The sequence below is a fragment of the Hemitrygon akajei genome, chromosome 31, assembly GCF_048418815.1.
Source record: "Hemitrygon akajei chromosome 31, sHemAka1.3, whole genome shotgun sequence".
In the NCBI taxonomy this organism is placed as follows: Eukaryota; Metazoa; Chordata; class Chondrichthyes; order Myliobatiformes; family Dasyatidae; genus Hemitrygon; species Hemitrygon akajei.
The window spans coordinates 30,124,961-30,150,498 of NC_133154.1; the positions used below are offsets into that span (position 1 = coordinate 30,124,961).

At 44.0% G+C, this 25,538-nt stretch overlaps 1 pseudogene; it reads right to left on the bottom strand.

The window, feature by feature from the left end:
• Positions 1-6,352: 6,352 nt before the first annotated feature.
• On the bottom strand, positions 6,353-19,736 carry LOC140719208 (guanylate-binding protein 1-like; annotated as a pseudogene).
• Positions 19,737-25,538: the final 5,802 nt, after the last annotated feature.

Consider the following 25,538-nt stretch of genomic DNA (forward strand, 5'->3'; position numbering starts at 1 on the left):
TTAGCCACACTCCGTGGACCCTGACACTGTATCAGCAAGCATCTGGAAGCATCCTTTCCGCGAAGGGGCTGTTCAAAAACCTTCCGCATCTCCAAGACGAAGGTGGGAAGGAGGCGCAAATCTTGGGTTGGTTGTCCCAAATAGCCATAGCCCATGCCAGGCATCCCCTCGCAGCACCCCCATGACGTACGCGATCTTCAACTTATCTGATGCATATGTTCATGGCTATTGCTCAAAAACCAGGGAGCATTGTAGTAGGAATGCCCTACACCTCCCTTGGTCCCCCACGTAGGGTTCTGGCTCCGGAACATACGGCTCTTGAGGGGATCATGTTGCCAGTTCCAGGGGCACATACGGTCCAGGTTGCCCGGATGGGTCGGCCAGAGTTCTCGGGGGGTGTGGCAGACTAAGAAAGACAGACATTCGGTCCACCTGCTCACTGACCTTCCCCACACTTGTGGCCAGCGTATGGAGGTGTTCCGTAACTTCCTGGAGCAATTGGTCGTGGGCTCCCAGTAACTGGCCCTGGCTGGCGAAGGCCTGTTGCGCGGGATCAGAGTCTGCTGGGTTCATGGCTGGCCAGATTGTTGCGTGACACAGACATGGCAGGAAAACGAACCCAAGTGCAGGACTCCGACGCGGAGGCAGGATCAGGAGCAGAATCTCCGTAGCGAGTGTAGCGTCAGGACCAGGCTGAGTCAGGACCTGGGAGACTTGGTTTACGGAGAGATACCGGATTGCAGACTTTTCTCTCTCTCTCTCTCTCTCTCTCTCTCTCTCTCTCTCTCTCTCTCTCTCTCTCTCTCTCTCTCTCTCTCTCTCTCTCTCTCTCTCTCTCCTCTCTCTCTCTCTCTCTCTCTCTCTCTCTCTCTCTCTCTCTCTCTCTCTCTCTCTCTCTCTCTCTCTCTCTCTCTCTCTCTCTCTCTCTCTCTCTCGCTCTCTCGCTCTCTCGCTCTCTCTCTCTCTCTCCACATCATCCACAGAAGCTTGCCTGTGATGCCTCACCTTATGGTCTAGGTGCAGTCGTGTCACATATTATGAGTGATAGAAGCAACCAGCCCATGACCTTTGCATGATGTTCTCTTACCACTGCAGAGAAAAATTACGCACAGATTGACAGGGGACCCTTGGGTCTGGAGTTGCTTGGCTTGATTAATGCTTTAAAGTAGACACGATGATGCTCCAGGTAGTCTGCTAGACTAGGGATAATATCCAAATAAGAAGTTACTTTTGAGATTTTCTTTGGTTAAATATAGCCTGCAAGTTTGTGAATTTTGAAGTCTGTCCCTGCCCTGACTGATACAATCCAGTTACTGATTTAATAACTCATTTAGAACAAAGAGCCGTAAATTATCAGTTGTCATTTGTGGAATTTAACTAAAAACATTCCTGGTATCCCTCTTTCTGAATTAAATTGTGGTAAAGTATCACCGCAAGCAGAGGCGATGATGATTGAAAGGATGGGCCGTGCAGCTGCATTTCAAAGCTGAGGTGCAAATTATTTGAGACAAAGTCACAAATGGAGTTAGTATTGTTCATGGAGTTGGAGTGAGCGATCTGGGGAGGAGTCATTGTTGAACGGTTTTAATGCCCGTCCACCTAAACCAGGGTGTGAGTTTGGATCGATCCAAGTGGGTCCCAAAGTGACACACTAACTGGTCCTTGGACAATTCAAATACCAGTCCAGATAGACGTGGAAGTCCAAGTGTCAGGACCAGAGGCGAGGGTGAGGCTGATTTTGCTCACTCTCCTGCAGTGTTAGTTCCACTCTCTGCAGCAACAAGGCTGTGAACTACTTATTTCTGAGAATTTTGTAGTGTTTTTTGCCCCATTAAGATGAAGAACTGAGATCGAGGCTTGGGCCTTATCTGGCTGCCCCAGGGAGTGGATCTAAGGATTCAATCTGGTTCAGAATGCCGTCGTTTGCTCTGATTGTTTCCATAATGTGTGTGTTTTATTTTCTCTTTCTCAGCACAGTGCTTATGGTCCTTTTATTTTTTGTTGTGTTCTTCAGGTTTCTTGCTTTGTGGCTGCCTGTAAGCAATCAAATCTCAAGGTGTAAAATTTATACATTCTTTGATAATAAATGCTCTTTGAATCTTTGAAATGGATGCTGGCCTGGATCGGAGTGAATAAGAAAGTATTATAGGTCAGTCAGATGATCCATAGCCAATGACACTGAAATGCAACATCTGATAAGAACAAGGGTGAGAGACCCTATATGGAACACATGGAGAGTGGATTGGGAACAATAAGGAACAACTGGCCAGTGCAAAACTTTTCTATTCTTTGACTGTCAGGAGAGTCAGGGAAACACAGTGTGTTTGTATGCAGTTTGTTTGTTAGTTTTTACATGCCTGTTAATTTAGACAATAAAGGTACTTGTTGATAATCACAGATTCTCTCTGTGCCTCTCTGATATTATTACTTGGGGTGATCCTTGTAATAGTGCAGACAGATGCAGACCAAAGATGAAGAAGTATTCTAAAGGGAGGATGACACATCCTAGGCTGACAAAGGAAGTCAAAGACAGAATACAAGTAAATGAGATGTCTTATAATAAAAATTAGTGTGATTCTAGAGGAGTGGGAAGCTTTTAAAAACCAATAAAAGGGAACTGAAGAAGCCATGGAGAGAGAAAAGATAAAATATGAAGGTAAGCGAGTCAATAATATAAAAAGAGGATATCAATTTTTTCAGATATAAAGAATTAAAGAGTAAAAGAGAGCTGAGAGTGGATATCAAACTGCTGGAAAATAACACTGAGGATGCAGTAATGGAGTCAAAGAAAGGATAAACAAATTTGCCAAATACTTTGTGTCAGCCTTCACTGTGCCAGAAGTTACAGAAAGCCAGAGAGCGGAAATGAGTGCAGTTGCTATTACTAAGGAGAAGTTGCTTGATAAGCTTAAAGGTGCACCATTCACCTGCACCAGATGGACTACACCACACTGTTCTGAAAGAGGTAGCTGAAGATTTTGTGGAGATATTAGTAATGATCCAATGACTAGTGGTGTTCTGTAGGGGTTGATGTTGTGACTGCTTCTTTTCAAGTTATATGTCAATGATTTGGATGATGGAATTGATAGTTTTGTGGCTAAGTTTGCAGATGATACAAAGAAAGGTGGAGGGCCAGTTGAACTGAGGAAGCGGGGAGTTTGCAGAAAGACTTCACTGAGAGAAACAGGCAAAGAAGGAAATATAGTGTAGGGAAGTGTGTGGTCATGTGTTTTATTTTCTTTCATGGTTATCTGGATAAGAAGAATCTCAGAGTTTCATACTGCATACGTACTTTGATAATAAATGAACATTTAAACCAATAATCTTCATTCTTGCCTACAAAGATACGGCTATCACATCCTTCTACTCCCGGAATGTCCTAAATGCAATAGAGAACAACTTTCTGCTTCACACCAAACTTTTATTAAAGTTTCACAGATTTACCAGCATATACAAACTGCCAGTAATTCAATCCACACTTCCATGTGGTGGGCTGAGGATCCAATATCTAAGTTCATCTACACGTATATATCTTGATTCTTATTACTGTAGTTACATTGATTTGGCTAATTGGAAAGATTACTGATTTGTTCATAAAGTTATATTGTGGTTAAGTGTAGCATCTATGTTACTTAACAAATCTATTAACTAAAACTATATAAAGCAATAACCTGCTGGAGGAACTCAGTGGATCAAACAGCATCCGTGGTAGGAAAGGAATTGTTAAAATCTTGTGTCAAGACCCTGTGCTGAGGACACTTCTATCAGTTCTAATACATGATCTTGACCCAGCATCAACAATTCCTTCTCCCCCACCAACAGATCTGCTCTGCACTGAAGATCCCTCGATCTTCCTGTTTTTTTGTTCCAGATTCCAGCACCTGCAGTCTCACGTTTCTCTGCTGAATGTTCATCTGTTCTTGCATTACAGCTGCCAATTGTTGGTGGCGGTCAGATTTATTGCTTGGACAATTAGAGTGATCCAGTAATCACACTGATCATGGATTGATAGTGGAAGATGACAAGTTCCCCATCAGGCTCTGAGAGGGAACTCTGTTGGTGAGAGAGAGATCCACAGAACACAGAGCAGAGTGGAGGAAGACCACATTATCAACACAGGGTCAGTATTGAATAGAGCTGACCACTGACCCAGAACACTGAACCAGGAGAAAAGGAGGTTCTGGGAGCTGATGTTTTGTGCCAGGGTGAGATTGAAGAATTGCCTTAGTATAAACAGACCCCTTATCATTAAAGAACTGATAATTCGGGTAATTGTGGTACAGCGTGGACAGATATGAGAGGATCAAAGAAATACATACTCGTATGGATGAGAATTGGACATGTACTGTATCTCTATAATTAGCTACCAAAAACTAGACAGAGTCTGGAACCTCGATGCGGGAATGCATAACATTGACCTCAGGATTTATTTTGGCAGTGGTAATTCCGGAGTCCAACATCTGCTGAAGAAATGTCCACGATCCTACTTGGTGGGTGGGAGTGTCCAGGAGGAATATAGTGTGTGAGGTGGGGGTGGGGGAGAGGCTGGTAATTGAACAAGGTGTATATGAGCTGTGGGAGTGCGTTCGGTGGATGGTGGGAGAGTGCCCATGGGCTGCACGTGGGAGATCAATAGGTGAAGACAGTCAGTGATGAAGTGAGTGTCTATGGACCATGGTAAGGGATTTGATGGGTGGAGAAAGTTGGTGATGGGGGAGAGTGTCTGTGGGCTGTGGGAGTGGAATTTAGTGAGTGGGACGTATTACACAAGGTCATGGGAAAATGATCTCATTCACATCTCTGCGGTTCTGAAATTCACCAGCTAGAATCTGTGCGTAAACTGGGATGGAACTCTCAACCTTGCTTTAAATGTTCCAGAGTGTGCAACCCAATATCAGGCTGGAGATTGGATGTAGAACGTGTGGAGTGAGGTCCAGTTGCATTGGTGGTGGGGGGTTGGGTGGCGGTTGGTGGAAGCTTTTAGGGATGTCACAGGATAGGTGCTGTGGACACATTTTTAAATGTACACATCTTTTTTTACTACTTTCTTTCTAAGGATAGACAAAAGAGAATCAGTTGATCTCATTTCTTTGGATTTTTCAGAATGTCTTTCACAAGGTGCCACACATGAGGCTGCTGAACAAGCTATGAGCCCATGGTATTACAGGAAAGAGGCTAGCCTGAATAGAACAGTGGCTGATTGGCAGGAGGTAAAGAGTGGAAATAAAAGGAGCATTTGCTGGTTGGCTGTCGGTACCTAGTGGTGTTCCACCAGGATCTGTGTTGGGACTGATTCTTTTAATGTTATGTGATTTGAATGATGGCTTTGTTGCAACATTTGTAGATGATATGAACAGAGGTGAAGGGGCAGGTAGTTTTGAGGTAGTACAGAGGTTACAGAAGAACTTAGACAAATTAGGAGATTGGGCAAAGAAGGACAAAGAAGTGACAGATGGAACACAGCGCAGGGAAGTGTATTGCTTCTACTTTAGAGGAAGAAATGAAAGGGTTCGCTGGTTTCTAAATGGAGAGAAAATACAACTAACTGATGCACAACTGGACTTGGCAGTGCTTATACAGGATTCCTTAAAGGTTAATTTGCAGGTTAGGTCTGTGGTGAGGAAGGAAAATATCATGTCAGCATTCGTTTCGAGGACTAGAATATAAAAGCAAGGATGTAATGTTGAGATTTTATAAAGGACTGGTGAGGCCTCACTTGGAGTATTGTGAGCAGTTTTAGGCCCCTTATCTTAGAAATGATATGCTGAAACTGGGAAGGGTTCAAAGGAGATTCACGGAAATGATTCCATGTTTGATCAACTTCTCATATTAAGAGCATTTGATGGCTCTGGACCTGTATTCATTGGAGTTAAGAAGAATGAGGGGTGAATTCATTGAAATCTGTTGAATGGTGAAAGTCCTTGATGAGTGGATGTGGAGAGGATGTTTCTGATGGTTGGAGAGTCAAAGACAAGAGGAAACAGCCTTGAAATAGAGGTGCATCTTTTTTGAATGAAGATGAGGAGGCATTTCTTTAGCCAAAAAATGGAATTCATTGGAATATGATGGAATTCATTCAGGATGCTGTGCAGGCCAAGTCTGTATGTACATTTAAGGCAGTGGTTGATTGGTCAGGGCATGAAGGAATATAGGCAGGAGAATAGGTCTGCGAGGAAAATATTGATCAGCCATGATGAAATGGTGGAGCAGACCCAATGGGCCAAATAGCCTAATACTGCTCCTATTTCTTGTGGTCTTATGGTCTTGTGATTAAAATACACTTGTCAGAAAGTCTTTCACCTGATTATAGATAGATCTTAGGAAATCCATGAAACTCCATTTATTTGCCTCTTCATACTTCTTCTCCAGGTACATACATCTGCTGAGCCCTTTCTGCATCCTCCATCCTGCCCTCAACTTCGTATTTCTCCATCTCGCTCCTCATATGCTTCATAGCTTCCTTTAGCTCCTCCACATTGCACGTTTTACCCTCCTGAAAAATTTTCTTGATCTGCTCCACGATCTCCTTATCCCTGCATTCCTCAACCTCCCTCCTCTTCTGCTCCTGCTGCTCCATCTCCTGTTTCGCCCTTGATAGCTTCTCTTCCAAATCTGACAAAAAGAGCAGAGAACAAAATGGTTAGTCCATGCAGAGAGTGGTGAAGGAGTCACTTCCCCTATTTTTGTGAGACAGAACATGGAGAAAGAGCTTCACTCACTGTTCAAAGTAAGACAACATGCATAAAATGCTGGAAGAATTCAACAGGTCAGGCAGCAACTATGGAAATGAATAGATAGTCAATGTTTCAGCTGTGTCCCTATTTCAGGATTGAGGAGGAAAGGGGAAGATGCCAGAATAAAAAGGTGAGGGGCAGGGGGAAGATACAAGCTAGAAGGTGATAGGTGAATCCAGATAGCTGAGGAAGGTCATGGGTGGGAGAGAATGCAATCTGATAGGAGAGGAGAGTGGACTATAGGAGAAAGGGAAGGAGCAAGGAATTCAGGGAGTAGTAATAGACAGTCGAGAAGAAGTAAAAGGTCAGAGTGGGGAACAGAGTGAGGAAGGAGTGATGGAAACTTGTTTACCAGAAGAAGAAATAAGTACTCATGGCATCAGTTTAGAGCATATATGTCAAACTCAAGGCCCGCGGGCCAAATCCGGCCCGCGGTGGAATTATCTTTGCCCGCGAGATAATATCTAATTACTATTAAAGCTGGCCCCAGTAATCAAAGCGCCTATGGCATATGATATGGCTAATGCTGAGTTTATTCAGGTACCAGGTTTTCAGGGTTTTTAGTGTTTATTCGGCAGTCTTGCTCGGCAGTCTTCTTCATAAGAAACGGAATTTTTAAAGTGAAACACTTTGTAGTTATAGCAGAGACTGAGACACATGAGAGCAGGCTGAAAAAACGGAGGCAACGAAAGCTGCGTTCGCACGCGTCCGACTGTTCTGGCCCGCATGAAGCTGCATTTTGCTCAATCCGGCCCATGACCTAACATGAGTTTGACACCCCTGGTTTAGAGGATTCCAAGATGGGATATAATATGTTGTTCCTCCACCCTGAGGGTGGTCTCTTCTTGGCACAAGAGGAGGCCACAGACCTGCATTGGGAACAACAGACACAATAGACAACCCCAGCAGATTTGCAGATGTAGTGTCTCACCTGGAAGGTCTGATTGGGGCCCTGAATGGAGATGATGGAGGAGGTGTATAGGCAGATGCGCATTTAGGCTGATTGCACGGATAAGTGCCGGAGGGTGTTCATTTGGTAGGGGGGTGGTGGGGTGTGGATAAGGGAATCTCTGCAGAACACAGAGTGTGGGAGATAAAGATATATTTAGTGGTTGGACCCCTTTGGAGATGCTGGAAGTTGTGAAAAATAATGTGTTGGGGGATCATGGGGTGGTAGGTAAGGACAAGAGGAGCTCTATCACTGTTAAGGTTGTGGAAAGATGGGGTAAATGTAGATGTTTGGGAAGTGGAAGAGATGCAAGTGAGGTCAGCATCAATAGTGGAGGGAGGGAAATCCCATACTTTAAAGAAGGACATCACTGTTCAACCTGATTTTTTCCAGAAAGTAATCTTTTAGCTATTTCTCAGATTATTGTGCAATCAGCAACAACACATTTAAGGTCTCATCTTTGTCCTCTTTCTCAAATCTCTGCTCCTTGGTTGGCCCCAAATATACTCCTGATGAAGAGACTAATGTGAGCTTTTCCCATGAACCTTGGAGAGGGGAAACTCCTCTGCTCCCTTCTACATCTCACACAACAGTCAGAGTAAATCTTAGAAATGGGCTGTCCTTCAGCCTGTTAAAGTGCTAGTTGTTAAAGTGCTGGTAAGTGGACCCTGCCCACATGTATAATAGAATGAGCTCTGCCCACAACAGGTGGTGGTCTGAGCACAGCACCAGGTTTACAGGTGCACCTCATGAACTGTGCCATTTTGAAATGAAAAGTCAATAGCCAGTGGATTTTTTTTGCAGGGAGTAAGATGAGAGGAATCATGGTACAGGACACACTGCAGTCCATCTTCTCACTGTCAATGGACACTAGTCCCCCACAACTACACAAGTACCTGTCCCCCTCCAGGCAGAGCCACTTATAGCTGAAATATGCATTCCTCTCTCTGCCACAAATCTCCCAAACCCACCAACTTGTTCCATCTCCAAGACAATCCCAACCCCAGGATCAGTGGTGGAGGAATCCTGAGACACCTCAGGGGAATCTGGGCCTGTTGGTGACCACTGGGATAGGCCCTCTCCACAGCAGGTGTCAGACTGAAGGATGGCCTAATTGTTTCTGGGTCTGGAAGTCCATCCAGAGCCATATCCCAAGGTAGAGAGGAGCAAGTGTCCTCATCTCAACCTTTCACACAATCCCTGAAGCCTGGTAAACAAGTCCAGGGAAAATATTCCTTGTTAAGAAATAGGCAGCTCTTGGCCTACCCGGGAGCCTGAACATAAAACACAACATTTTTGGTCTGCATCCTTCTTGTTACCGAGTTCACCGTCCCAGCAGCAATACTGGGAGATCCTCCAGCCACTGGAATACCCTTACTCTGCCCTCAAGAGGGATCAGTATTTTCACAGCATTTTTCAGTTCCCACCACCCACGACCATGATCAGTGTAAATTCTGGGGTCTCACTCCTGCAGCCACTGTCCCACCATCTAGCCTGTGTTTCTAATCTACACTATTCAATTCCGCTCTCATCCCATTGTTTTCTCCCTTGTTTCAGTATAATACACCGGGTTTTGGATCAACTATTGGACTCTCCATTTGTATGAGAAATTCAATTATGCTCTGATCATCCTTTCCAAGATTATCTCTAACTACAAGATTGTTACCCTTTCTCATTACCCAGGACTAGGAAAAGATAGCACATTCCCTTGTAGGTTCAATAACACATTGTTTTGGAAAGCTATGAAGTCCTCCTCAAGATTAACTTGACCAACCAATTTGAGCTGTCCACTCAATGAGCAATTCCCCATTACACCTGCTGATCTATTCCAACATGTATTGGATATTCTTGTTTATTGCCTCTGCCATTGTAATATTACTTCATTCCACCACTGAGTCGTACTGCTCCTTGTCTTCTACCAAAATTTCCCACTCACTCCTGGTATCCCACAACCCCTATAGCCCTCTGAGCCCTCCGCTTTTTGCCTCCCTACTTCCTACAATCCTTCCAACCCTCTAGTCACCCTGACCCCAGCTCCACCTCCTGCTATGTCTTTAATACTCTGTCTGATCTTCTTCTCTCCAGTGGAGAGTTCTGTCCTCAGACAGGGCTTTCCAGTCTTTCCATGTGCTTACACATCAGTGAGTTCAGAATTCAGAATCAGGTTTATTATCACTAACATATGATGTGAATTTGTTGTTGCGTGGCAGCAATACAGTATAGGGCAAAGACATATAGTATATACATTTCAAACATAAATGACCAATGCACAATAAAGGGTTAATAAGTTGGTATTTATGCTCGAGTTCCAATGACATCATATACCAAGCCCTTCTGTTGTCTCTGTACCTACATCTCTTTGACAAGGGCTACCCACTCCTCACTGATGGCCCGTACTCTGGCCTCAAATCTATCTCCTCCTCTTGGGCTCCCCACTCTGGCATTCTGTTTATGTTCTTCAAGAGACCAACACCAACTTTTTCTTAATATGAACATGTCCAAGAACATGAACACACCCCTCCCTGATTGCACTGTTTCTGATGAACACTGAGGTGAGATACCCAGCAGAATTGTCTCACATTTTCAGTTTTCAGACTGAAAGAGTTAATTTAAAATCTACAGATGCATCTTGACCTGAATATTTTGAGCATTTTGTTTATTTTCTCACCAGAAACACACTTTTGTTCCTCCGTCAGCTTGCTGTCCATCTCCTTTACATGGTCTAGTCGGTGTTTTTCCTCTTCCAGGAAATGGGTGTGGACAGCATGACACTACAGAGAAGAGGAGATAGAATCATTCATGTCCAACTCTCTCCCATCACACCAGTCCACAAGAGACCAGAGACAGGCTCTCACCATTAAACATCTAGTGCTGGGGATTGATACACAATTAGGAAACTCCTCTTACCAATCTACAGGAAATTGGTAAAACTACAACTGAAAACTATGTGCAATTTATATTAAACAACAACACACATAAAATGCTGGTGGAACACAATAGGCCAGGCAGCATCTGGCCTGCTGTGTTCCACCAGCATTTTGTGTGTGTGTTGTAGTTTGAATTTCCAGCATCTGCAGATTTCCTCATGTTTGCAATTTATATTGTGGCCTTGGATGAAAGCAACATTTTTTCCCAATTGACACAAGGATAAGTTGTAAGAATAACACACAGAGGTGATGTAGAGAGATATTTTCTGTGAATGGACAAGGATCATGCAAATCAAGCACAGTGTGGGATAATGTAAAATATCCATTATGGCAGAAAGATAAATAGAAGCATATTATCCAAATGGGAGAGTTTGTGAAATTCTGAGATGTAGAGGGATCTGGGTGCCCTAGTGCAAGATTTGCAAAATGTTTGTGTGCAAGTGGGTGGGAGAAATCAAGTGTGTAACAAAAGTAGAAGTGTAATACCTCAGCTATATCAGGCTTTGCTGAGATCATATCTGGAATATTGTCAGTATAGGTCTCCTTTAACCGTAACACACTGGAAGCAGGTCACAGATGGATTCCTGGACTGATACCTAGAAGGACAGATTAACTTATTAGAGAAGGTAGGACAGGCTGGGACTAGACACTTCTGTGGGAAAATCCAGAATCAGCACATGGACTGGATGGTGAATGTATGGGAGATGGTCATGAATCGCAAAGCTGAGTTAGATAAACAGGTAGCTTGATCAACAGCGATATGAGACCAACATTTTTCCCTCAACACAGGGTTGGCTTTGGAACTCTCTCCACTTAAGAACAATTAAGATATTTTAAGGGAGAAATTGGAAGACTTTGAAAACCAGGGTTAAAAGATAATTCTCACAGCCCATGGGTACTCTGCCCCATTACTGACTCTCCACTCACTGAATCTCCTCCCACAGCCCTAAAGGCTCTATCCCCATCACTGACAAATCCTACCCACTGAAACTCTTCCCACAGCCTACCATAACTGGTTTCCTGATCACAAACCTTATCTACCCAGTTAATCCCATTCCAGATGTATGGAGAGTGGAAAACAAATTCATTTTTGATGGGTGGAGGGGAGGAGGCAGATGAGCGAGTTTATGTAAGGCAGAGGGACGAAAAGCCATGAGAATTGAAAAGTAAATGCCTTGCTGTAAAATAGTGAACACACCTCCATCTTGTTCTTAGCCTTTTCTTCATACTCTTTGATGGCCTTATCAAGATCCTTCTTCAGCTCCTGGAAACCACCAGGTCTCTGGTAATGTCCAGATGTCAGGTTTGCTTTTATTGATGACATTACTTCTTGTAGATGTGTCTCACATTCCTTTTGTGACTTTTCCTTGATCTTGGCCATGAGAGACTTGTAATTAAAATGCATTGTCTTCTGGGAGTGAAAGAAAGATGTACATAAGCTAGGAAACAAAGTATTGTACACTGACCAGTGTCTCGCTGTCCCTCTCTTTCAGGGGTATATCTGCACACCAACTATATCTCTGAGTTGCTCTCTCTCAGGGAGAGATCCGTACACTGACCAGCGTCTCTCAGTGAGAGATCTGTGCACTTACTATATTTACTGAGTCCCTCTCTCTCTCAGAGAGAGATATGTACGCTGATCAGGAGTGTCCTGTATACAAACCAATGTCTCGCTACCACTATCATTCAGGGAGTGAACTATACTATCCGGTGTTTCTCAGTCCCTCACTTTCAGGATGATTTCTATGTTCTCTGTCTCTCAGTCTATGCCTGTATGGGTTGGGTCCAGGTCTGATGTACAGTTGAGACAGCTGATAATCACTGAACATGAGAAGCTCACCTCCAGCTGTTGGATGTATTTGCCACTGTTGTCATTCATAGACCTTTTGTGGAATATATCGAATGCCTCTCTGCTCTTAACAATGTAATACTTTACAAGTTTGTTCATAGTAAGATCGTCAAATTCTGAGATTTTTTTCATTTCATCATCATAGAATTTAAGGGCTTCATCTACTGCTGCTTGGTTTTCCACCTCCACTAATTTGTCGACACAGCTCTTCACACATGGTAGGACCCCATCCGCCATCATGCCCACGTACTTCTTGGTCAATTCAACAAATCCTGTGTGGGATGTTTCTGGAGGTCAGTGCCTGGGGATCTGATCACACCCTCAATTCCAACTCTCCATATCCCAATGTACCTAACCAATTCTCATTCACTTCTAATGGGATCACAGCCCCTCCAATTCTCCCATCATTCATCCTCTTAATGGGACCCCACCCCTTTCCCATTCAATCCCACAGACTATGCTCCCAACCCTTCCCATTCAATACCACAGATATTCCCAATGAGTCTACACACCTTCCCATTCACTTGCACTGGACTTTATCTCTTACCATTTATTTTTGCCCTCTACACTCATGCTGGTATCCCACACCATCTCACTCATTCCCTTTACCTGTATTCCCAATCGGATCTCTACATATTCACATTCATTTCCATTGTACTCACTTCCAATGGGATCCCAACCCCTTCTCTTTCACTTCCATTAAACAATTACAATCATCCCTACTCCTTTCCATTCAATTCCAGTATACACACTTCCAATTGGATCCCATCACAAACAAGAGAAAATTTGCAGATGCTAGAAATCCAAGCAACATGCACAAAATGCTGGAGGAACTTAGCAGGCCAGGCTGCATCTATGGAAAAGAGTACAGTTGACATTTCTGGCCAAAATCCTTCTGCAGGACCGGAGAAGAAATAGAGTAGATTTAAAAGGTGGGGGGAGAAGAAAGAGAAACACAAGGTGAGCGGGTCTGGGTAAGCACCAGTCAAAAGTGTTGGACAGCAGCAGGGGTCTCAGAGGGGAGCAGTGTGAAAGGGTTTCATTGAACTCCCGTCGAAGGGAAGTTTTAAATTTCTTCAGGGCAGGCATCCATGGAAGGGACTTCGCAGAGTAGTAATCAAATCACAAACAAAAGAAAATATGCAATTGCTGGAAATTTTGTATGTGTTCCTCCAATTGGATCCAACCTGCTTTCCATTCATGTCTGTTACACACACATCCAGTCAATGTTCATGCCATCACTTTGGAGGCTACCCAGATGGTTGGTGCTGCTCCTCCAACCTGAGTGTGGCCTCATCGTGGCAGTAGACGAGTCTATGAACTGACATGTTGAAATGGCAATGGAAAATAGAATTGAAATGGGGGGGAGGGGACGCCAGGAAATATCACGTTTTGTGGTGGACAGAGAGAAGGTGCTCAACCTAATGGAATGAAGGTCAATTTCTCAAACATCCGGTCATTTACCAACCTCATCTTCCTCACCATTACTCATTCTTGTTTCGCTCTCACACCTTCTCTTCTTACCTGCCCAACACCTCCCTCTGGTGCTCTTCCCCTTTCCCTTCTTCCATTCTCTTCTGTCCTCTCCTATCAGATTCACCCTTCTCCAGCCCTTTATCTCTTTCACCGATCAATTTCCCAGCTCCTTTCTTCACCAACTCCACCCTCCCAGTTTCACATATCACCTGCCACCTTATACTTTTCACCCCTCTTCCCACCTACTCATTCTGATTTTTTGCCTTCCTACCAGTCCTGATGATGGTGTGAAACCCCTTTCATAGATGTTTCCTGGCCTGCTGAGTTCCTCCAGCATTTTGTGTGTGTTGTTTTAGATTCCCAGCATCAGCAGATTTTCTCATGCCAGGTTAGTGTGTTATACTGAAGAGAGATGGTGAAGTTTTGCCCAGTTACTCACTCCTGCCTGTGACCAGCTGACCCCCAACAACTCTCTTGACTTTCTTGTGGGTGTGAATGCAATTGATGAGGTTCTGCCACACTTTGACGAAATCCTTATCCAGATCCTTCTTCTTCATTTTCTGGAGGTTCTTGAGTTTCTTCCCACATGTGGGAATGGGAAATGCAAAGCAGCAACGTGAGGGAAAATGATTGCGGATACACCTGCGGAGTTCATTATATTCCTTGTCCTGCTCACTGATCTCACCTGTAAAAAAGAACCAGGAATCAGGCAGGAATCACCCTTACTGAGTCTGTTCTCCTATTCCCAACATGGTGACTGTTACCCACAGGGCTGTGGGGAGGAATACAGGAAGGACAGGAAGGAAACAGAGGGGAGGCAGTTTGCGAGCTGTGATGGTGATGGACAGGATGTGTGCGAGGGGCATCAAGTACATTGTAGTTGGGTCATGGAGGGGAATGATGTGACATTGGTGTCATACAGTGTAGTTGAGGGTCATACTGATTGAGAGGTCCGTGTGTGTGGGAGACTGTCACCCAGCCAGTCGGACAAAACTCTGATGGGAAGGAGGTGTCAGCTGGGTGGGAATGGTGCATTTATACCATCAAAGAAGAGGACAGTGTACATTGGTATCAAGTTATTTCAAGGAATTGTGAGGTAATGTGTATGTGAACAGGGCAGCGGAATGCAGAGAAAGTGAGGAGTGAGAGATATGAAGGGGCCAGGAGACCCTGGAGCGTTCGCGCACAGATCCTCAAAGGTAACAGGCTGCCCCTTTTACCACCACCCCATTACGCGCTGACTTCAATCCTGCTTCCTCCTTTCTCTGGCCCCTTTCCAAGTTTGCCCTATCTCCTCAGAGACTGGCACTGCCACATACTCACTGTTCCTCAGTTTCAGACTATGCTCCAGGTATTCATTCGGAGTCACAGGTTTTCCATCAATATTCATCTTCAGTGTCAAATCACGGATCACCCAGACAAATTCAGGGAAGAAACTGACAAAGTCCCAACTGTCAGAGTCATCAGGCTGGGACCTCATCTGGATCCGCTTAGAGAGTTCAGTCACAAAACTGGGAGCAACTTCAAGGATAAAGGAATAAAGAGTTGGCAGGAAAGTTGTGAGGAATGTCATTGTCAGTCACTGTACAGATCTGCCCCTGAGAGAGAGTTACTGATAGAAACAGGTCAGTGTACAAATCTCCCTCGCAGAGAAAGTGTGTCTAAAAGACACCAGTCATTGTGGAGATATTTACGCAAGAGAGAAGGACTTGATGAGTAAAAGGCAAAGTTGTTGGTGTTTGAGAACTATGGATGTCAAAGATTATTGTAACTCTGGTCGTGTAAAGAGGAGATATCTTGATTCAGAAACAGGCAAGTGGGATCAAGTGAATCATTGAATGTATATAGATGATGCCAGAATAAACTCAGGATGGAAATTTGGAGGGTAGAAGGGAGCATGAGGTGAAAAAAGAGTAACATGGGGTGAATTGGGCCCCTGAAAGAGCAAGTTGGAAATGTATTTGTGGAACTTCTGGAGAAGGGCACAGTTCTCAATGATTATTTCACTGTCACAGTGGACAGTGAATAGGAGTACTGGCAAGTACACTGGGATCTTGATCAGCTGGGCAGCTGGGCTCAGGAATGTCAAATGGATTTCAAATAAGTGTATAGAGTTACATTTTGGAATGACTTTTTTGTAGGAGTTTTGCATGGAATGCAAGGGATCCAGATACTTTTGTACAACAGAAGGACCTTGGAGTGAAGGAGGTGGTTCCCTTAAAGGGGAGCCACAAATAGAGAGAACAGGGATGTGAATAAAATTTTTAGCATACTGGCCTTCATCAGTTAGTGCACTAAGTTTGAAGTGGGTGGTTACCCTACATTTGTATAAAGCAATAGTGTGGTCACACTTCAAGTACTATGTACAGTTCGAGTCATGCAGTTGTAGCAAAGATGTGATTAAACCAGAAAGAGGGGAAACAAACATTTGGAAGGATGCTGGCAGGAGTCATGGAACAGAGAGGGTAGACACCTTGACCTTTATTCTTTGGAGCATAGAAGATTGAGTGGTGATCTCATTGCTGTAAAACCGGAATCACGAAGGGTATTGATAGGGTCAGTGTCCTTTGTTTGCAAGGTTGGGGAAATGAGAACTACAGGATATAATATTATGGTTAGAGTGAAAAGATTATTTAGAACCTGAGATGTCATTTTTTTATACATAAAGGGTGGTGATTATATTGAACCTGCCAGCAGAGGAAGTGGGTGAACACGTACATTAGACACACTTACGAAGTACGTGGACAGATCTGAAGATGATGAGAATTCAGATGAATATGGGAAAGTGCTGGAAAATGAGATCAGTTTAAGAATGCTTTTCTGTCGGCATGGACAAGCATGGTTGAAGTGATGCTTTCCCTGTTGTGTAACTCAATGACTCTATGATTGAGAGACAATGATTAGTGTCAAAAGAAAGGGACAGAGAAATGTAAGTCTGTGCACAAATATCCTAATGTGAGAGATATGGGCTGAGATTAACTGGTCAGTGTAAAATCTCTGTCTAAGAGATTGGACTGTGGGACATCAGTCACTGTGCAGATATTCCCAAGAGAGAGGAACTGAGAGACTCTGGTCATTGTAGAGATATCACCCCGAAAGAGAAGGACTGGGAGACACCAGTGAAGGATACTGTAGGTCTTTCAGGGATTGCTGGTCTATGTTCCTTTGACCATTGTAAATGAGGATGCTGCTCAGAAGGATAGCCAGTGAATAGATGGAATTATCACTGTGGATGTCTCCCTGCGTAGAACAAATGAACAGTTAGTGAGAGCTCTTGCTCGGAGATCAGTCTAATAGATAAGCATCCCATTTCTGGACATTTCTTGCTCATTGTTTAGATGGGTGAAGCTTCCCTCCATAGCATCCTTCCAGACAATGCCACCAGTGACAGGTGAATGGCTGAGGGAAGCCTTACAGACTGAGTCTAAACCAGGGCTCACCACCACAGTGCTGGGGGAAAGCACACTATCATGGTAACTTAACATCCTTTCATCTAGGAGGATGAGGATGGGAATTAGTGTGAGTGGGACAGGAAACTTGGAGTGGGTAATAAAACATAGAACATAGAACAGAGAACATAGTAAACCTACAGCACAATACAGGATCTTCGGCCGACAAAGTTGTGCCGAACATATAAAATTACAAGTTTTACCTATAGCCCTCTATTTTACTAAGCTCTATGTACCTATCTAAAAGCCTCTTAAAAGACCCTATCAATACCACCATTGCAGGCAGCCCATTCCACACACTCACCACTCTCTGAGTAAAAATCTTACCTCTGATATCTCCTCTGTACCTACTCCCCAGCACCTTAAACCTGTGTCCTCTTGTGGCAGCAACCATTTCAGCCCTGGGAAAAAGCCTCTGACTATCCACACGATAAATGCCTCTCATCATCTTGTACACCTCTATCAGGTCACCTCTTATCCTCCTTCGCTCCAAGGAGAAAAGGCTGAGTTCACTCAACCTATTCTCATAAGGCATGGTTCCCAATCCAGACAACATCCTTGTAAATCTCCTATGCACCCTTTCTATGGCTTCCACATCCTTCCTGTAGTGAGGCGACCAGAACTGAACATAGTACTCCAAGTGGGGTCTGACAAGAGTCATATATAACTGCAACATTACCTCTTGGCTCCTAAATTCAATTCCATGATTAATGAAGGCCAATGCACCATATGCCTTCTTAACAACGGAGTCAACCTGCACAGCTGCTTTGAGCATCCTATGGACTCGGATCCCAAGATCCCTCTGATCCTCCACACTGCCAAGAGTCTTACCATCAATACTATATTCTGTCATCATATTTGACTTACCAAAATCAACTACTTCACACTTATCTGGGTTGAATACCATCTGTCACTTCTCAGCCCAGTTTTGCATCCTATCAATGTCCCACTGTAACCTCTGACAGCCCTCCACACTATCCACAACACCTCCAACCTTTGTGTCATCAGCAAACTTACTAACCCATCCCTCTACTTCCTCATCCAGGTCATTTATAAAAATCATGAAAAGTAAGGGTCACTGAATAGATCTATGAGGCACTCCACTGGTGACTGACCTCCATGCAGAATATGACCCATCTACAACCACTATTTTGCCTTCTATGGGCAAGCCAGTTCTGGATCCACAAAGCAATGTCCCCTTGGATCCCATGCCTCCTTACTTTCTCAATAAGCCTTGCATGGGGTACCTTATTATATGCCTTGCTGATAAGGTAATGGGGTAATGGTCTTGGACCACATATGGTTCCAATGGAAAATACAGCAGAATTCCTTCCTAAAGCTCAGCATGAACCTGAGATGAAAATGTTAGTTAATTAACAAATTAATTAAGTTTTACTTTAAATCTAGATTGTAAAGAGAAATTGCCTGTGGTGAGATTTGAACTCTGGTTTGTGGATCTTTCCTCTGTCTGTGGGTTACACATTTGGTAATGAAACCACTGCTCTGAGGAGGGAGATAGTTGTGAGGGAGGGACTGACCTTCTCAAAATCTCCCAGACCCTCGGTGTCCAACAACAGGAGGACCTCATTGGGTCTCTGAGGGGGGGGATCAACACCACATCCAGATTCCTTTGGTGTGAGCCTGGACAGTTGAATCCACTGAGAATCCTGCAAAGGGAGAGAGATAGAGAGAGACAGACAGAGACAGACAGACATAGCTAAACTTTGCAAGAACATATGTGGATCTATCATCTTCCATAGCCTAAAGACATGCAGGTTGTGAGCACCCTATCCCTAGTTTGTGAGTGAAGGATAGGGCTTGGGAGGAATCAATGGGAACATGGGAAGAATAAAATGGGATTGTTGTAGAATTTGTGAAAAAGGACAATTAATGATCAAAACAGAGTTGGTTTTGCAGCAAGTAACACTGGTCTCCATTAACGAGACCAGTGTGCTCTCTGTATCTGAGATATAAAGCAAATATGAAGTTTAAATTTGCAGATCTCTCTGGATTCATTGTCTAAAACCGTGATGGGAACACAAACGTGACATCTCCCACTACTGACAGCTTCACAATACAAGTGTGCTCTGTATGTCCCAGGTCTCGGGATAATTTCTGCAAGACAGATAGTAAACAAAGGTGAAAGGTTAGAGGTGGAAGTTTACAGCAATGGCCCTTACCATTCTTGTCTCCTGCGAGACAGTTCATGAGGTAGGACTTCCCTGTACGAGCAGCACCAACCACAGACACAACAACCATTGGATCCTCAATGGACTGGAGGACATTCTGAGCCTCTGGGTTCACGTGCAGCTTCCTGTCTATGTTATAAACCAGCTGCAAGGGTTTCTCCATCTTCTATTTTTTACCATCTGACTGTCCTTGCCAGAAATAGCTACAAAATCAGAGCAAGGGAATCACACACTGATTGAGTCACAGTAAATGGATCAGACAAACACAGAGCAGATCACCGAACACCTGCATCTCAATCCTGAGCCCCTGGAGAAGATCCTAAACTGTAATTTACTCAGTGGGATCTGTTACCTGCAGTATATACCAATCCCTGATACCATGGATTTTATCCCAGCCTCTACATCATTACCGGGGATCTGTTATTTTATATATACTCCCTCTGAACACCTGGAATAGATTATGATCTGTAATTCACCCTTCGGAATCTGTTATTCAACATAAAATTTCCCCAAATCCCTGCATTAGATCCAAGCCTCTAAAGCACACCTAGTGATCTGTTTATTTTTAATATAGAAACCTCCATACCCCTGGATTAAGTCTCAGCCTGTAGCTCACTCCTAGGATTCTATTATTGTATAATGGAACACCCCAAAGGATCCTTCTGTTACTCACTCCAGGGGATCTGTTATGATATTGTCATGGTCCTGAATGAACAGCGTCAGGCATCCAACATTGAGCACTCCAATACCTCAGAGTATGGTTAGCTGCCACTGTCCCTCAGAGACTTAGACTGCCAATTCTTGCCTGCCACATTCCTTCATGGAAAACCTGTGCTTAAAGGCCTCATGCTGAGCACTCTGTGCTCAATCATAAGAGTTCAATTTCTAGTACTACTCTTTGTGATTTTGTCTTTTGTTTGTGTCATCTTGTTTATTTTGAGTCTGAATTAATTCTGGACCTTACTCTGCACTTGGGTTAACCACCAGCCATAGGCCTCTCATTACAGCACGACTGAGCCATCATGAACACAGCAGAGTATGACTGTCTGCAAACCCAACTGGCCTACCTGGGAGCAACTGTAGCAGACCTGACAACATGCTTTAGGTACATCTCATCACTCTCCAGAAACTCTCATACTCTAGTCGGCAGAATTCAGGTTCAGCCAGAGTGGCTGCCAGTCACAGGCATGTTCAATCTAGAGACTCGGTCAATAATCATCTATCCCCAATCAGAAAGACCTCAAAACCCTCTGCATCTTTCTTGACAAAAGAACCAACCAATTCTTCTTCACCACCACCCTCCTCTGTCTGACAGAACTGGTCCTCACCCTGAAATTATTTCCTTGAGCTCCTTCAGTTTACAGTTCCTGATGTTTACAGTACTCCATGTGACCACACTAATGCTTTGTACAAATGTAGTGTAACCATTCACTTCGAACATAGTGCACTAACTGATGAAGTTCAGCTTGCTGAAAACTTTTGATTTGCTAAGTGTGCCCGCAGGAAAATAATCTCAGGGTTGTATGTGGTGACATCTATGTACACTGATAATACATTTACTTTGAACTTTGAATGCCCACTTTCTCTAAACACAAGGGATAGCTATGGGCACTCGCATGAGCCCAAGCTCTCCGTCTCCATCTCTGGAGAGAAACTGTCAGCCGAAATCTTTTATAAACCTATACGTTCTCAACTATACTTTTTCAGCAGCTCAAGCGTGGTGAGTGTCAAAGGGACACTCACAAAGGTATGGAAGTCAAAGGGAGAGAGTATAAAACTGCAGATTTGGGGAAGGCCAGGCTTTTTTTGCTTTGCAGGCCTAAACTCAGTGGCAAATAATGAAAGATAGGATTAAGCCAATTGGAGTGTGCCAGTGATAGAGTGGGAAGGCTTTGGCATTACAGGCAAGTGAAAATCTGCAAATGCTGGAATTCAAAGCAATAGATACAAAATGCTTGAGGAACTCAGCAGGTCAGGCAGCATCTATGGAAAAGAGTAAGCAATCAACATTAAGGTCAGGCTGTGTGGTAGTGATAGGGGTCACATTAATTAGGGGTCAGAAAGGAGATTCTGTGGCTGCAAAAGAGACAACAGTATGGCGCATTGCCTCCTGGCTGCTAGGGTCCATGATGTACTGGAGCTGCTGCAGGATATTATCTAGGGGGAAAGTGAACAGCCAGAGGTCATGGTGCATATTGGCATCAATGACAGAGGTAGAAAATGAGAAGATAGTGAGTATATAGAGTTAGGAAAGAGGCTGGAAAGAAGGAATCCAAGGTAGTAATCTCCAGATTACCAGTGGTGTCATGCCTAAAGCAGGTAGGAATGTGGTGATACCGTGGATCAATGAGTGGCTGAGGAGATGGTGCAGGGGGCAGGGTTTCAAGATCTTGGACCTGTACAAGAGGAGTGGGATGCACCTGAACTGGAGGGGAACCAAAATCATGCTTGGATGCGGAGAATATAATTGAGATACTTAAGGAGTACTTTACTTCAGTATTAACCAAGGAAAAATACACAGAGGACCAGAAGATCAGAGCTGAGTACATAAATATGTTAGGGTGTTTAGAGGTCGAGGTTAAGGAAGTGTTTGGTCTCCTGATGAGCATTAAGGTAGTAAATCCCCAGGATCTGATGGGATATATCACAGGTTATTGAAGACAGCAAGAGGCGAAATTGCTGTGGCCTTAACCAGTATCTTCATGTCATCTCTAGCCACAGGTGAGATCCCGGAGGACTGATGAGTGGCTAATATTGTACCTCTGTTTAAGAAGGCAACAAAAGAAAATCCTGAGATGTATACACCGGTGAGTCTCATGCAGTTGTAGGGAAATTGCTAGAGAAAATTCTTAGGGATAGGATATATGAGCATTTGGGAACTCATGGCATAAGTAGAGAGAGTCAGGCAACACACACAAAATGCTGGAGGAACTCAGCAGGCCAGGCAGCATTTATTGGAAAAAAAGTACAGTCGATGTTTCAGACCGAAACCTTTTGGCAGGACTGGAGGAAAAAAAGATGAGGAGTAGATTTAAAAGGTGGGGTAGGGGAGAGAGAAACACAAGGTGATAGGTGAAATGGGAGCAAGAGGGATGAAGTAAGCAGCTGGGAAGTTGGTTGGTGTAAGATTTACAAGACTGGAGAAGGAATTCTGATAAGTGAGGATAGAAGACCATAGAAGAAAGAAAAGGGTGAAGGAGCACCAGAGGGAGATGATGGGCAGGGAAGGTGAGAGAGGGAAAAGGGGATGGGGACTGGTGAAGGAAAGGGCTGGGGTGTGGGGGCATTAGGGTAGTTTGAGAAATTAATGTTTATGCCATCCGGTTGAAGGCTACCCAGACAGAATATAATGTGTTGTTCCTCCAACTTGAGTCTGGTCTCAATGCAACAGTTGAGGAGGCCATGAATTGACATATAGGAATGGGAATAGGAAGTGGAATTAAAAGAGATCCTATATCTTCTGGCAGATGAGGTGTAAGTGCTCAGCAAAACGGTGTGGCCTCTTGTATATTGGTGAGACCCGATGTAGATGTAGAAAGTATATGGCCAAGCACCTACATTCTGTCTGCCAGAAAAAGTGGGATCTCCCACTAGCCACCCATTTGAATTCCACTTCCCATTCCCATTTCGATATGTCCATCCATGGCCTCCATCTCTGTCATGATGAGGCCACACTTAGGTTGGAGGAACAACACCTTATTTTCCATTTGGGTAGCCTCAAACTTGATGTCATGAACATCGATTTCTCAAACTTCTGGTAATGCACCCCCACTCTTTACCATTTCCCATCCCCTTTTCTTTCCCTCATCTTGTCTCCTTGCCTGCCCATTGCCTCCGCTTGGTGCTCCTCCCCCCTTTTTCTTTCTTCAATTGCCTTCTGCCTCTTTCACCTAAGCTCTTTACTTCATCTTTCCCCCTCCTTCACCAGTCCCCATCCCCTTTTTCCTCCCTCACTTTATCTCCTTGCCTGTCCTTTGCCTCTCCCTGGTGCTCTCCCACCCTTGTCTTTCTTCCATGGCCTCTATCCTCACCTGTCAGACTCCCCCTTCTTCAGCCCAGTATCTCTTTTACCAAGCAACTTCCTGGCTATTTACTTCATCCCTCCCCCTCCAGGTTACCATCTGTGTTTCTCTTTCCCCTCCCCCACAATTTAAATCTACTTTTCATTTTCTTTTCCAGTTTTGCCAAAGGGTCTTGACCTGAAGCATTGACTATACTTTTTTCCATAGCTGCTGCCTGCCCTGCTTTGGATTTCCTCATCTGCAGATTTTCTCTTGTTAGAGAGAGTCAGGCACAACTTTGTGCAGTGCAGGTTGCGTGTTACCAAAGGTGACAAGAGAGAGTGGTTGTTGTCTTCATGGATTTGAGTAAAGCATTTGACAAAGTACTTCATGAGGCTAATCCAGAAGATTAAGATGGGTCTACAGTGAAATGGGCCTACCCCTTATTCTTAAACTGTGGCCTTTAGTTCTGGACTCACCCATCAGCGGGAACATACTTCCTGCATCCAGTGTGTCCAATCCTTTAATAATCTTATATATTTCAATCAGATCCCCTCTCATCCTCCTAAATTCCAGTGTATACAAGCCCAGTTGCTCCAATCTTTCAACATATGACAGTCCCGCCATTCCGGGAATTAACCTTGTGAACCTACGCTGCACTCCCTCAATAGCAAGAATGTCTTTCCTCAAATTTGGAGACCAAAACTGCACACAATACTCCAGGTGTGGTCTCACCAGGGCCCTGTACAGCTGCAGAAGGACCTCTTTACTCCTATACTCAATTACTCTTGTTATAAAAGCCAGCTTGCCATTAGCTTTCTTCACTACCTGCTGTACCTGCATGCTTGCTTTCATTGACTGATGTACAAGAACAGCTAGATCTCGTTGTACTTCCCCTTTCCCTAACTTGACTCCATTTAGATAGTAATCTGCCTTCCTGTTCTTGCCACCAAAGTGGATAACCTCACATTTATCCACATTAAACTGCATCTGCCATACATTTGCCCACTCAGCCAACATGTCCAAGTCACCCTGCATTCTCATAACATCCTCCTGACTTTTCACACTGTCACCCAGCTTTGTGTCAACAGCAAATTTGCTAATGTTACTTTTAATCCCTTCATCTAAATCATTAATGTATATTGTATACAGCTGCGGTCCCAGCACCAAACCTTGCAGTACCCCACTGGTCACAGCCTGCCATTTTGAAAGGGACCCATTAATCGCTACACTTTGTTTCCTGTCAGTCAGCCAATTTTCAATCCATGTCAGTACTCTGCCCCCAATACCATGTGCCCTAATTTTGCCCACTAATCTCCTATGTGGGACTTTATCAAAAGCTTTCTGGAAGTCCAGGTACACTACATCCACTGGCTGTCCCTTGTCCATTTTCATAGTTACATCCTCAAAAAACTCCAGAAGATTAGTTAAGCATGACTTTCCCTCCATAAATCCATGCTGACTCGGACTGATCCTTCTACTGCTATCCAAATTGTCATAATTTCCTCTTTTATAATTGACTCCAGCATCTTTCCCACCACTGACATCAGGCTAACTGATCTATAATTCCCTGTTTTCTCTCTCCCTCCTTTCTTGAAAAGTGGTGATTGATTGAGTAAATGCAAGGAGACAGTTTACTGTTAAAGACAAGATCCTTAACAGTGTTGCTGAGTAGAGAGATCTTGGGATTCAAATTCATAACTCCTTGGAAGTGGCTACACACACAGATCAATATGGTGGTTAAAAAGGCTTATTGAATACTTGCTTTAATAATTTGAGGCACTGAGTTCAAAAGTCAAGAGGTTATATTGCAACTTCATAAGACTCTGGTGTGGCCATATCTGGAGTATTGCATTAAGTTCTGGTCGCCCCACAGTAACAAGGATGTTGAGACTTTGGAGTGGGCGCAGAAGAGGTTTACCAGAATGCTGCCTGTTTGGAGGATCAGGAGAGGCTGGATAATC